We start from the raw sequence: 12,836 nt of genomic DNA, 5'->3' as shown, positions 1-12,836 counted from the left end.
TTGTGAAACTTATCGCAATCCCAAATCATCATTTCAAAACATGTGCTTCCTAAACACAAGTTTTGAAGTATCAAAATGGGTTTTTGGAGGCACACCAAGCTTGAAAATGTAAGTTCTAATTGAGGGGTGACGAGCATGAAACCGTGATTATGAAACTTATCGTACTCCCAAATCATCATTTTGAAGTTTGTGCTTCCTAAATACAATTTTTTGAAGTATGAAAATGTGTGTTTGGAGGTACAATAAGCTTGAAAATACAATCTATTATTTCGAAGCCATGAGCATGAATGTACAATTGGGAAACTTATCGTACTCCCTAGGTAGTGTTCCTGAATGCATGTACATTCCCCATTATAATATTTTCACATACTAGTAGGGTATGATTTTCTTGTGGGTAGGTTACCACCGTGGTTTTTCCCTTAACTAGGTTCTCCATGCCAAACTCTTGGTGTTATGTGTGTTGTTATTTATTTTATCTTTTTTCTTATTACAATTGATCAGATATGAAGTTGTGATTAAACTTTTATATCCAGTGAAAACTGATTCAGCCCCCTCTCAGTTTTCCTTCTTTATTATTGCCCACTCGATTTTGATGCTCTGAAACTAGGGTTTTTGAGGCACAAACTCCAAAATGAGGTTCTAAGAGAACAATGACCATCAAAATCATGTTTTGATGCTACTGGCTTTGGAATTAGGACTTGCATCTTCAAACCTTATTTTGCCTCCAAACACTGATTTTGATGCTTTGAAATGGAGGCTTTCGAGTGACAAGCTCCAAAGCAAGGTTCTAAGAGGACGATGTGTTTCATAATCAAAATTTGACACTAACAGTTCTGGAATCAGGAGTTGCATCTTGAAACCTTGTTGTGCCTCCAAACATCAATTTTGACACTCCAAAACTGGGGCTTTGAGGCACAATTTCTAAAACAAGGTTCTAAGAGTACAATGTGCATCAAAATTAAATTTTGATGTTACTGGCTCAAGAATCAAGGCTTGCATCTTGAAACCTTGTTGTGCCTACAAACATTGATTTTGATGCTCCAAAACTGGGTCTTTCGAGGCACAAGCATCAAAATGAGCTTCTAAGAGAATGATGTGCGTCAAAATTGAATTTTGACGCTACAGGCTCCGAAATAGGGACTTGCTTCCTGAAACCTTGTTGTGCCTCCAAACACTAATTTTTATGTTTCAAAATCGGGGCTTTCGAGGAACAAGCTCAGCAAATGAGGTTCTAAGAGCACGATGTGCATCAAAATCACGTTTTGACGCTACCGGCTCCGAAATTGCGACTTGCATCTTACAACCTTGTGCCTCCAAACACCAATTTTGATGCTCCAAAACCGGGGCTTTCAAGGGAAAAGCTCCGAAATAAGGTTCTAAGAGCACAATGTGCTTCAAAATCGCATTTTGACACTATCGGCTTTGCAATTAGGACATGCATCTTGAACCCTTGTTGTGTCTCCAAACACCAATTTTGATGCTCTGAAACAAGGTTCTAAGAGAATGATGTGCATCAAAATTAAATTTTGATGCTACCAACACGAGAATCGGGATGTGCATGTTAAAACCTTGTTGTGCCTCCAAACATTGATTTTAATGTTCCAAAATCAGGGCTTTCAAGGCACAAGCTCCAAAATGAGGTTCAAGATCATGATGTACATCAAAATTGCATTTTGACACTACTGACTCTAGAATCAGGACGTGTGACTTGAAACCTTGTTGTTCCTTCAAACACTAATTTTTATGCTAAAAAAATGAGGCTTTTGAGGCACAACCTCTGAAATGAGGTTCTAAGAACACCGTGTTTGTCAAAATCATGTTTTGACACTATCAGCTTGAGAATCGAGACTTGTGTCATAAAACCTTGTTGTGCCTTTAAACATTGATTTTGATGTTTTGAAACTAGATATTTCAACCCACACACTTCGAAACGTGGTTCTAAGAGCACAATATGCATCAAAATCACATTTTGACACTATAGGCTCCCGAATAGGGACTTGCATCTTGAAAGATTGTTGTGCCTCCAAACACCAATTTTGATGCTTTGAAATCAAATATTTTGAGGCATAAGCTCCAAAAGAAGGTTATAAGACCATGATGTGCATCAAAATCAAATTTTGATGTTACCGGCTCTAGAGTCAGGACTTGTGTCTTGAAACCTTGTTATGCCTCGAAACACCAATTTTGATGCTCTGAAACCAAAGATTTTGAGGCACAAGCTCCAAAACGAGGTTCTAAGAGCATGATGTGCATCAAAATTGCATTTTGACGCTATCGGCTCGAGAATCAGCACTTGCATCTTGAAAGCTTGTTTTGCCTCCAAACACCGATTTTGATGCTCCAAAATCAAGGCTTTTGATGCACAACCTCCAAAATGAGGTTCTAAGAGAATGATATTCGTCTGAATCAAATTTTGATAGTACTGACTCTTGAATTGGGACTTGCATCTTTAAATCTTGTTGTGCCTCCAAACACCATTTTTTATTAATCGAAACTGGTGCTTTCAATGCACAAGCTCTTAAAGGAGGTTCTAAGAGCACAATCTACGTCAAAATTGAATTTTGATGCTATCGGCTCTGAAATCAAAACTTGCACCTTGAATCCTTGTTATACCTCCAAACACTAATTTTCATTCTCTAAAATAGGGGCTTTCAAGGCACAAGCTCCAAAATGAGGTTGTAAGAGCATGATGTGCGTTAAAATCATGTTTTGATGCTACCAGCTTAGGAATTGAGACTTGTGTCTTGAAAACTTCTTGTGCCTCCAAACATTGATTTTGATGCTCTGAAATCAGGGCTTTTGAGGTAGAAGCTCCTAGATGAGTTTCTAAGACCACTATGTGTGTCAAAATCATGTTTTAACGTTACCGACACTAGAATCTACAAGTCTTGAAACTGTGTTGTGCCTCCAAACAATGAGCTCTGAAATAGGGGCTTTCAAGGCATGAGCTCCAAAAGGAGTTTATAAGAGAATGATGTGCATAAAAACAAAATTTTGATGCTACCGGCTCCAAAATTGGGACTTGCATCTTGAAACCTTGTTGTGCCTCCAAACACCGATTTTGATTCTTTGAAACTGAGGCTTTCAAGACACAATTTCAAAAATAATGTTCTAAACGCACGATGTGCACCAAAATAGCATTTTGACGCTACTAGCTTCAAAATCAGTACTTGCATCTTGAAATCTTGTTATGCCGTCAAACAATGATTTTGATACTTTGAAACAGGTGCTTTTGAGGTGCAAGCTCCAAAAAAGGTTTCTAAGAGCACAATGTGCATCAAAATCGAATTTTAATGCTATGGGCTCTAAAATGGGGACTTACATCTTGAAACCTTGTTGTGCCTCAAAACACAAATTTTGATGCTCTGAAACTAGGGCTTTTGATGCACAAGCTTTGAAATGAAGTTATAAGAGCATGATGTGTGCCAAAATTGCATTTTGATGCTATTGGCTCTAGAATCAGGACTTGCGACTTGAAACCTTGTGCCTCCAAACACTGATTTTGATGCTCCGAAACTAGGCCTTCAAACTCTTGGTGTTATGTGTGTTGTTGTTATTTATTTTATCTTTGTTCTCATTGTAATTGACCAGATATGAAGTTGTGATTAAATTATTATATCCAATAAAAACTGATTCACCCCATCTTAGTTTTCCTTCATTATTGTTGGCAATTCAATTTTGATGCTCTGAAACTAGGGTTTTTGAGGCACAAGCTCCAAAATGAGGTTCTAAGAGAACAATGAACGTCAAAATCATGTTTTGATGCTACTAGCTCTGGAATTAGGACTTGCACCTTCAAACCTTGTTTTGCCTCCAAACATCAATTTTGATGCTCCAAAACTGGGGCTTCTGAGGCAAAATTTCTGAAAAAAGGTTCTAAGAGCACAATGTGCATCAAAATTGAATTTTGATGCTACTGGCTCTAGAATCGAGGCTTGCATCTTGAAACCTTGTTATGCCTCAGAACACTAATTTTGATGCTCCAAAACTGGGGCTTTCGAGGAACAAGCTTCGAAATAAGGTTCTAAGAGCACGATATACACCAAAATTAGATTTTGACGCTATTGACTCTAGTATCGGGACTTGCATCTTGAAACCTTATTGTGCCTCCAAATGTTGATTTTGATGCTCCAAAACTGGGTCTTTTGAGGCACAAGCTCCAAAATGAGCTTCTAAGAGAATGATGTGCATCAAAATCAAATTTTGACACTATAGGATCCAAAATAGGGACTTGCTTCTTGAAACCTTGTTGTGCCTCCGAACACTGATTTTGATGTTTCAAAATTGGGGCTTTCGAGGCACAAGCTCCAAAAATGAGGTTTTAAGAGCACGATGTGCATCAAAATCATGTTTTGACGCTACCGGCTCTGAAATCGTGACTTGGGTCTCGCAACCTTGTGCCTCCAAACACCAATTTGTTACTACTTATTATAGTTGCCATTAGTTTTATTCCAAAGTCATTCTATATACTGTAGTCGGTTACCTCTACAGAAACATTCAGTCGGTATGCACAGAACAGTCGGTTAAAGAAGAAAGTATTCATAGAGCCCAGTATACACTGAGCTATCTACCGAGTATCATTCCATGTCTCCTAAGTAGCAATAATGATATATTGAGTTGATATACACCGAGTGAAACGTATTACCAGATTCATTGAACCTAGACACACATGTGGAAACGTGTTACATGATCGAGAAACATAGAACCGTTATCACATTGGAAATTGTACTTAAGGATTGTGTATGATTTTGAGGTCATCTAACCAATGAAATATTTTGTATAGTTATTCATTTGATAAATCATGTTTGTAAGATCGAAGCAATGAATCAGATCACTGACATAAGAGATCTATTTAGACAGCATGGATTAAGGATAAAAGCGTGTCAGAGAGAGATATATAGAAGTGTATGAAGCAAAACATGTGTGATACATAAGAAAGCACTAAGTGTTATGACTGTTACAGAGACACAGAGGTCACTGAGAAGGATTTTAGAGAACAGTCAAAGAACAGAGTAAATAGAAGGGTTTACCGAGTTACTTTATGGGTTACCGAGGTATGCTATAAGAAAGGTAATCTTATTTTGAGCACATAGAATCTGCTATAACATTCCAGATGTAAAGTTGCAGATATTTGTAAAGATTTTATTCTAATATTTTGAAGTTGTAAGAGAAACCTTTAACAGGGTAAAAGACTCTAACTAAGTCTATAAATTGTAAAGCCTCTAACCAGGTACAACATTTAGTTTAAGTGTTGTAAAATCCATTAGCAAGGTAGATCTAACAGATATTGATACTCCTAATAGGGTAAGCTATCAGAAATAGCTGAACATGTAGCTCTAATCGAGCACTCTTTATTATTGTAGTAGTGAAGTTGTGGGTGCCATCCCCACCGCAGTTTTCCTCTCTAACCAAGAGTTTCTATGTAACCAAAATATATGTGTTATGGAGTGAATCATGTATGACTATTATTTATTTGTTTTAGCTTTATGTTATGTTGCAGTAGTTTTTTTTTTATGCATAACAATGAAGTTATTGTTTAAGAAAGGTTTTGAAGTACTGATTCACCCCTCCCCTCTCAGTACATTAGCTTTCCATATTGGGCCTAACACAATTTTGATGCTTTGAAACCAAGGCTTTCGATGCACAAGCTCCTAAATAAGGGTCTAAGAGCACAATGTGCTTCAAATTCGTATTTTGACACTATCGGCTCTAGAATCGACACTTGCATCTTGAAATCTTGTTTTGCCTCCAAACACCAATTTTGATGCTCCGAAACCAAGGTTTTCAAGGTGCAAGCCCCGAAACAAGGTTCTAAGAGAACGATGTGCATCAAAATTAAATTTTGATGCTACCAACATGGGAATCACGACTTGCATCTTGAAACCTTGTTGTGCCTCCAAACATTGATTTTGATGTTTGAAAATCAGGGCTTTCAAGGCACAAGCTCCGAAATGAGGTTTTAAGAGAATGATGTACATCAAAATTGTGTTTTGATGCTACCAAATCTGGAATCAGTACTTATGTCTTGAAACCTTATTGTGCCTCCAAACACTAATTTTTATCCTCCTAAAAAGGAGGCTTTTGAGGCACAACCTTCGCAATGAGGCTCTAAGAACACCATGTTTTTCAAAATCGTGTTTTGACGCTATCAGCTTGAGAATCAAGACTTGTGTCTTGAAACCTTATTGTGCCTTTAAACATTGATTTTGATGTTTTGAAACTGGAGCTTTCAAGCCACAAGCTCCAAAATGAGGTTCTAAGAGCATGATGTGCATCAAAATCATGTTTTGACACTACAGGCTTCAGAATAGGGAAGCGTCTTGAAAGATTGTTGTGCCTCCGAACACCAATTTGGATGCTTCGAAATCAAAGATTTTGAGGCATAAGCTCCAAAACAAAGTTCTAAGAGCATGATGTGCATCAAAATCAAATTTTGACGCTACCAGATCTAGAATCAGGACTTGTGTCTTGAAACCTTGTTGTGCCTCCAAAATCAGATTTTGATGCTATGAAACAACATATTTTTAGGCACAAGCTCCGAAATGAGGTTCTAAGACCACGATGTGTGTCAAAATCGTATTTTGATGCTATCGGCTCTGGAATCAGCACTTGCATCTTGAAAGCTTGTTGTGTCTCCAAACACCAATTTTGATGCTCCAAAATTGAGGCTTTTGATGCACAAGCTCCGAAATGAGGTTCTAAGAGAATGATATTCGTTTGAATCAAATTTTGACGGTACCACCTCTTAAATTGGGACTTGCATCTTGAAAGGTTGTTGTATCTCTACACACTAATTTTTATGCTCTGAAACTGGTGCTTTCAATGCACAAGATCTTAAAGTAGGTTTTAAGAGCACAATGTGCATCAAAATTAAATTTTGATGCTATCGGCTCCGAAATCAGGACTTGCACCTTGAAACCTTGTTGTACCTCCAAACACTGAATTTGATTCTCTAAAACAGGGGCTTTCAAGGTACAAGCTCCAAAATGAGGTTCTAAGAGCACAATGTGCATTAAAATCGCGTTTTAATGCTACCAGCTCAAGAATCGAGACTTGTGTCTTGAAACCTTCTTGTGCCTCCAAACATTGATTTTGATGCTCTAAAATTAGGGCTTTCAAGGTAGAAGCTCCTAGATGAGGTTCTAAGAGCACAATGTGTGTCAAAATCATGTTTTAATGCCACCGACTCTAGAATCTGGACTTATGTCTTGAAACTATGTTGTGCCTCCAAACAATGATTTTGATGCTCTGAAATCATGGCTTTCGAGGCATAAGCTCCAAAATGAGGTTATAAGAGAATGATGTGCATAAAAATAAAATTTTGATGCTACGGGCTCCAAAATGGAGAATTGCATATTGAAACCTTGTTGTACCTCCAAACACCGATTTTGATTCTTCGAAACTGAGGCTTTCGAGACACAATTTCAAAAATGATGTTCTACAAGCATGATGTGCACCAAAATAGCATTTTGATGCTAGCAACTTCGGAATTGCGACTTGCATCTTAAAACCTTGTTATGCCACCAAACATCAATTTTGATACTTTGAAACCATGGCTTTCGAGGCATAAGCTCCAAAAAAGAATTCTAAGAGAAAAATGTGCATCAAAGTTGAATTTTGATGATATGGGCTCTAAAACTGGGACTTGCATCTTGAAACCTTATTGTGTGTCAAAAGACCAATTTTGATGCTCTGAAACTGGGGCTTTCGATACACAAGCTTCGAAATGAAGTTTTAAGAGCATGATGTCCACCAAAATTTTGTTTTGAGGCTACCTGCTCTACAATCAGGTCTTGCAACTTGAAACCTTGTTGTGTCTCCAAACACTGATTTTGATGCTCCGAAACTGGGGCTTTTGGGGCACAAGCCCCAAAATGCATTTCTAAGAGAATGATGTACATCATTATTGTTGCCCACTCAATTTTGATGCTCTGAAACTAGGGTTTTTGAGGTACAAGCTCCAAAATGAGGTTCTAAGAGACCAATGACTGTCAAAATCATGTTTTGTTGCTACTAGCTCTAGAATTAGGACTTGCATCTTCAAACCTTGTTTTGCCTCCAAACACTAATTTTAATGCTCTAAAACTGAGGCTTCCTAGTTACAAGCTCCAAAGCAAGGTTATAAGTGTACGATGTGTGTCAAAATTAAATTTTGACACTACTAGCTCCGGAATTAGGATTTGCATCTTGAAACCTTGTTGTGCCTCCAAACATTGATTTTGATGCTCCAAAACTGGGGCTTTTGAGGCACAATTTCTAAAACAAGGTTCTAAGAGCACAATGTGCATCAAAATTGAATTTTGATGCTAGTAGATCTAGAATCCGGGCTCACATCTTGAAACCTTGTTGTGCCTCAAAATACTAATTTTGATGCTCCGGAATTGGGACTTTCAAGGCACAAGCTTTGAAATGAGGTTCTAAGAGCACGATGTGCGCCAAAATCAAATTTTGACGCTATTGACTCTAGAATCAAGACTTGCATCTTGAAATCTTGTTGTGCCTCCAAACATTGATTTTGATGCTCCAAAACTAGGTCTTTTGATGCACAAGCTCTAAAATGAGCTTCTAAGAGAATGATGTGTGTCAAAATTATATTTTGACGCTACAGGCTCTAGAATAGGGACTTGCTTCTTGAAACCTTGTTGTGCCTCCAAACACTGATTTTGATGTTTCAAAATCGGGGCTTTCAAGGCACCAGCTCCACAAATGAGGTTCTAAGAGAACGATGTGCGTGAAAATCACGTTTTGATGCTACCGGCTCCGAAATCAAGACTTGCATCTTGCAACCTTGTGTCTCCAAATACCAATTTTGATGCTCTGAAACTAGGGCTTTCGAGGCATAAGCTCTTGAACAATGGTTTAAGAGTACAATGTGCTTCAAAATCTCATTTTGACACTACCAGCTCTGGAATCGGGACTTGCATCCTGAAACCTTGTTGTGCCTCCAAACACCAATTTTGATGTTGCGAAACCAGGGATTTCGAGGTGCAAGCTCTGAAACAAGGTTCTAAGAGAATTATGTGCATCAAAATTGAATTTTTACACTACCAGCATGGGAATCGGGACTTGCATCTTGAAACCTTGTAGGAAACATTGATTTTGATGTTCCAAAATCAAGGCTTTCAAGGCACAAGCTCCGAAATGAGGTTCTAAGAGCACGATGTACATCAAAATTGCATTTTGATGCTAGCAACTCTAGAATCGGGACTTGTGTCTTGTGTTAGGTCCCAGAGACAACTAAGAGGGGGGGTGAATCAGTTGTCTAATAAATTCAAACCAAAAGCAACTTAACCAAACTTAATGCTTAATATCGGTAAACCAAACTTAATAAATTCAAACCAAAAGCAACTTAACCAAACTTAATGCTTAATATCGGTAAACCAAAACTTGATACCAGTAGACAGTTTGTCAGTTAATTGTAGTACCAATAAAGATAAATGTATGAAATAGAAAAACAATGACATCCACAACACATAACACCAATATTTGTACGTGGAAACCCTGTAAGGGGAAAAACCATGATGGGAAACCTTACCCACAATTAGATGATACTACTGCAGATAGTAAGTGTATACAAATGGGGTTTGCACATGCAGAAAGGCCAAGCGCCTAGAGCTCACTACTCAATCACAAATGGGAGTCACACTGACTACAATTGGATGATTATATCCAATGATAATGTACTGCACAAAATAGCATCTTCATATGCTAGATTCAGTACCGGTTTAGTTCCGATATGCCTTCACAAAAACTTTCCTTCAACCTTCAAGAGATGTCTGCGTGTATAGCTCTGCTTATTTTTGCATATACCGAATTACAATCCTTCTCACATTCGCACACCGATCTCACAAATGAGATCTTACATTTATACCATAACCTAAGACCAATTGAGTAGGTCGGGTTTACAAAAGATATTACAATAAAAATAATTTACAAGTAAATCAATGACCGATGCAATATCCAATTCAACATGTTGGCTTAATACATTTACAAAAATAATAAATCATCTCCATAGTGTGTCGTACTGATCTGGAATAGATAAGCCTGCTGATGCTTATCCTTGACCTATTTTCCTGTAACAACAAATATGCAAACACGAATATACCAATGAACAAATCTCCAAGACAAAGTGTCCAAACAATGTCTTCGACATAACCAAGTATTTTCCATGTCATTCCAAGTGTCGGTGAACAATATATCCTATCCGTGAACCAGATACCGGTGACTATGCATAAGTCACTTGCTTCCCGATGAGCATTGCCAATTCTCCAAGTGCCAGTAGGCTGACCAAAGTTGATAAGTGTTGACATCAATGACAAAACCATATCAACATATCCAAAATACCAAGAATCTCCCCCTTTGGCATTGATGGCAACACAAGATGGAAAAACCATCAAAGTGCCAAAACAGAAATGCCAAATACCAAAAACAACAATCTCCCAAAAGAGATCATAACAAAATTCAGATGCAGAGAGTAATCAATCTCTCCCAAAATAACAATCTCTCCCCCTAGTAGTAACATGTGTTTTTCCATATCAATCTCTCCCCCTTTGACATCAAATGCCAAAGCAATACAGAATATAGGTTCAAATACAAAATACCAACTTATTCAGTATACCAACTACTCCCCCTGAGAAGTAGCTCTCCTCATCAAAGCCAAAGTAAAAGATTTATCTGTTAGTTCTAGCGGTTGATGACAAACATCAACTGTCTAAGTCTCTACCGGTGGGGGTATGACCCCAAGTTGATCTCTGAGATATTCAAAAGTCTCTTTAGGCAAAGGCTTAGTGAAAATATTTGCAATCTGCTCTTTAGTATTCACATAAACCAGTTTTACTTCTTTTGCTTCAACATTCTCTTTCAGAAAATTCAATTTGATAGAAACATGTTTAGTTTTAGAATGTAGTACTGGATTCTTAGATATATCAATTGCTATTGTATTATCACAATAGATAGTTATAGGTTCCTTGCATTTTACCTTTATGTCCTTCAACATTTGCTTAAGCCATAATACCTTTGTATAGTTAGTTGCTGCTGCAACATATTATGATTTTGCTATTGATAAAGATGTGCAACTTTGTTTCTTACTCAACCAAGAAATTAATCTGCTTCCAAGAAAAAATACTCCGCTGGTGGTGGTTTTTCTATCATCTACATCTCCTACCCAATTTGCATCTGTGTATGCACATAATTCAAAGTTTTCATCTCTAGGATAAGCCAAGATTTGTAGTGCCTTGTAAGTACCGAAAAATCCTTTTTACTACTGATTCATGATTTTCCTTAGGATTACTCTAAAATCTTGAAACAATACATACTGGATTCATAATATCAGGTCTTGTTTGTGTCAAATACAGTAGCCCTCCTATCATAGATTTGTACCTAGTTGGATTAACAGGTGTTGATTCTTCCCTTAGTGATAATTTATCATTTGTAGTCATAGGTGTGCTTACCAGTTTAGAGTTCTCCATGTCAAATTTATTTAGTAACTCCTTCAAGTACTTGGATTGACTCAAGAATATACCTTTATCAGTCTGTGAAATCTGCAATCCTAAAAAGAATTTTACCTCTCCAATCATAGACATTTCAAATTCTTGCTTCATTTCAATAGAAAAGTCTTTACATAATCCATCTTCTCCTCCAAAGATTATATCATCAACAAAAATTTATATAACCAAGATGTCATCATTGGTCACTTTATAGTATAAGTTGATGTCAGCATTACCTTTAGAGAAACCAATCTTCAAAAGATATTTATCCAATCTAGCATACCAAGCTCTTGGAGCTTACTTCAATCCATACAAAGCTTTCCTTAACCTGCAAACCATATCTTTGTTATCTGTCAAAGAAAATCCATTAGGTTCCTCAATGTAAACTTCTTCTTCAAGCTCTCCATTCAGAAATGCACATTTAACATCCATTTGATATAATTTATAGTTCTTGTGTGCTTCAAAAGCCAAGAATAATATGACTGCCTCAATTCTAGCTACCGGTGCAAAGGTTTCATTATAATCAATTCCTTCTTTCTATGAATATCCCTTACACACTAGTCTTGCTTTATTTCTGTTAACCTTACCATCTTCATTAAGTTTGTTTTTGAATACCCATTTTGTTCCAATTATATTTTTGTTTAGGTCGGGGAACTAATGTCCATGTGTTATTCTTTTCAATTTGTTCCAACTCTTCTTCCATATCTTTAATCCAGTTTTATCTTCACATGCCTCATTAATTTATGTTGGTTCAATTTGAGAAATAAGACATACCTCTTCATTTTCCAGTCTTCCTCTCATCATAACTCCTTGATATTTGTTCCCAATTATTTGATCTTCAGAGTGGTTTAATCTTACATACTGGGGTGTCTTTGTTTGTTGTTGTTCTTCAATTACAGTGGAATTTTCAGATGATACCGGTGTAACTGGATCTTCATTCTATACCGGTGTGATCAGTGTAGGCTCATTTGTCAGTATCTTTGTTGCTTGTTCAGAGTCTATGTACCTTGAAGTTCCTCTAAACTGTTCATCAATCTTCACATTTGTACTCTCAACAATTTTCTGCAATCTTTTGTTAAAACATCTATATGCCTTGCTCTTAGATGAATAACCAAGAAATATTCCTTCATCACTTCTAGGATCAAATTTTCCAATATACTCATCTCTTCTAATATAGCATTTACTCCAAATATTCTGAAATATTTAAGAGTAGGAGTAATGCCAAACCATAATTCATGAGGGGTTTGACCAGTTTCACCTTTGATGTGAACTTTGTTGAATGTGTAGACTGTTGTGCTTACTGCCTCTCTCCAATATACATGTGGTAGATTTGCTTCTGATAACATACTT

The sequence above is a fragment of the Cryptomeria japonica genome, chromosome 3 (assembly GCF_030272615.1).
Source record: "Cryptomeria japonica chromosome 3, Sugi_1.0, whole genome shotgun sequence".
Taxonomy (NCBI): Eukaryota; Viridiplantae; Streptophyta; class Pinopsida; order Cupressales; family Cupressaceae; genus Cryptomeria; species Cryptomeria japonica.
The sequence above is the reverse complement of the archived record's forward strand: the minus strand, read 5'-3'. Positions refer to the sequence as shown.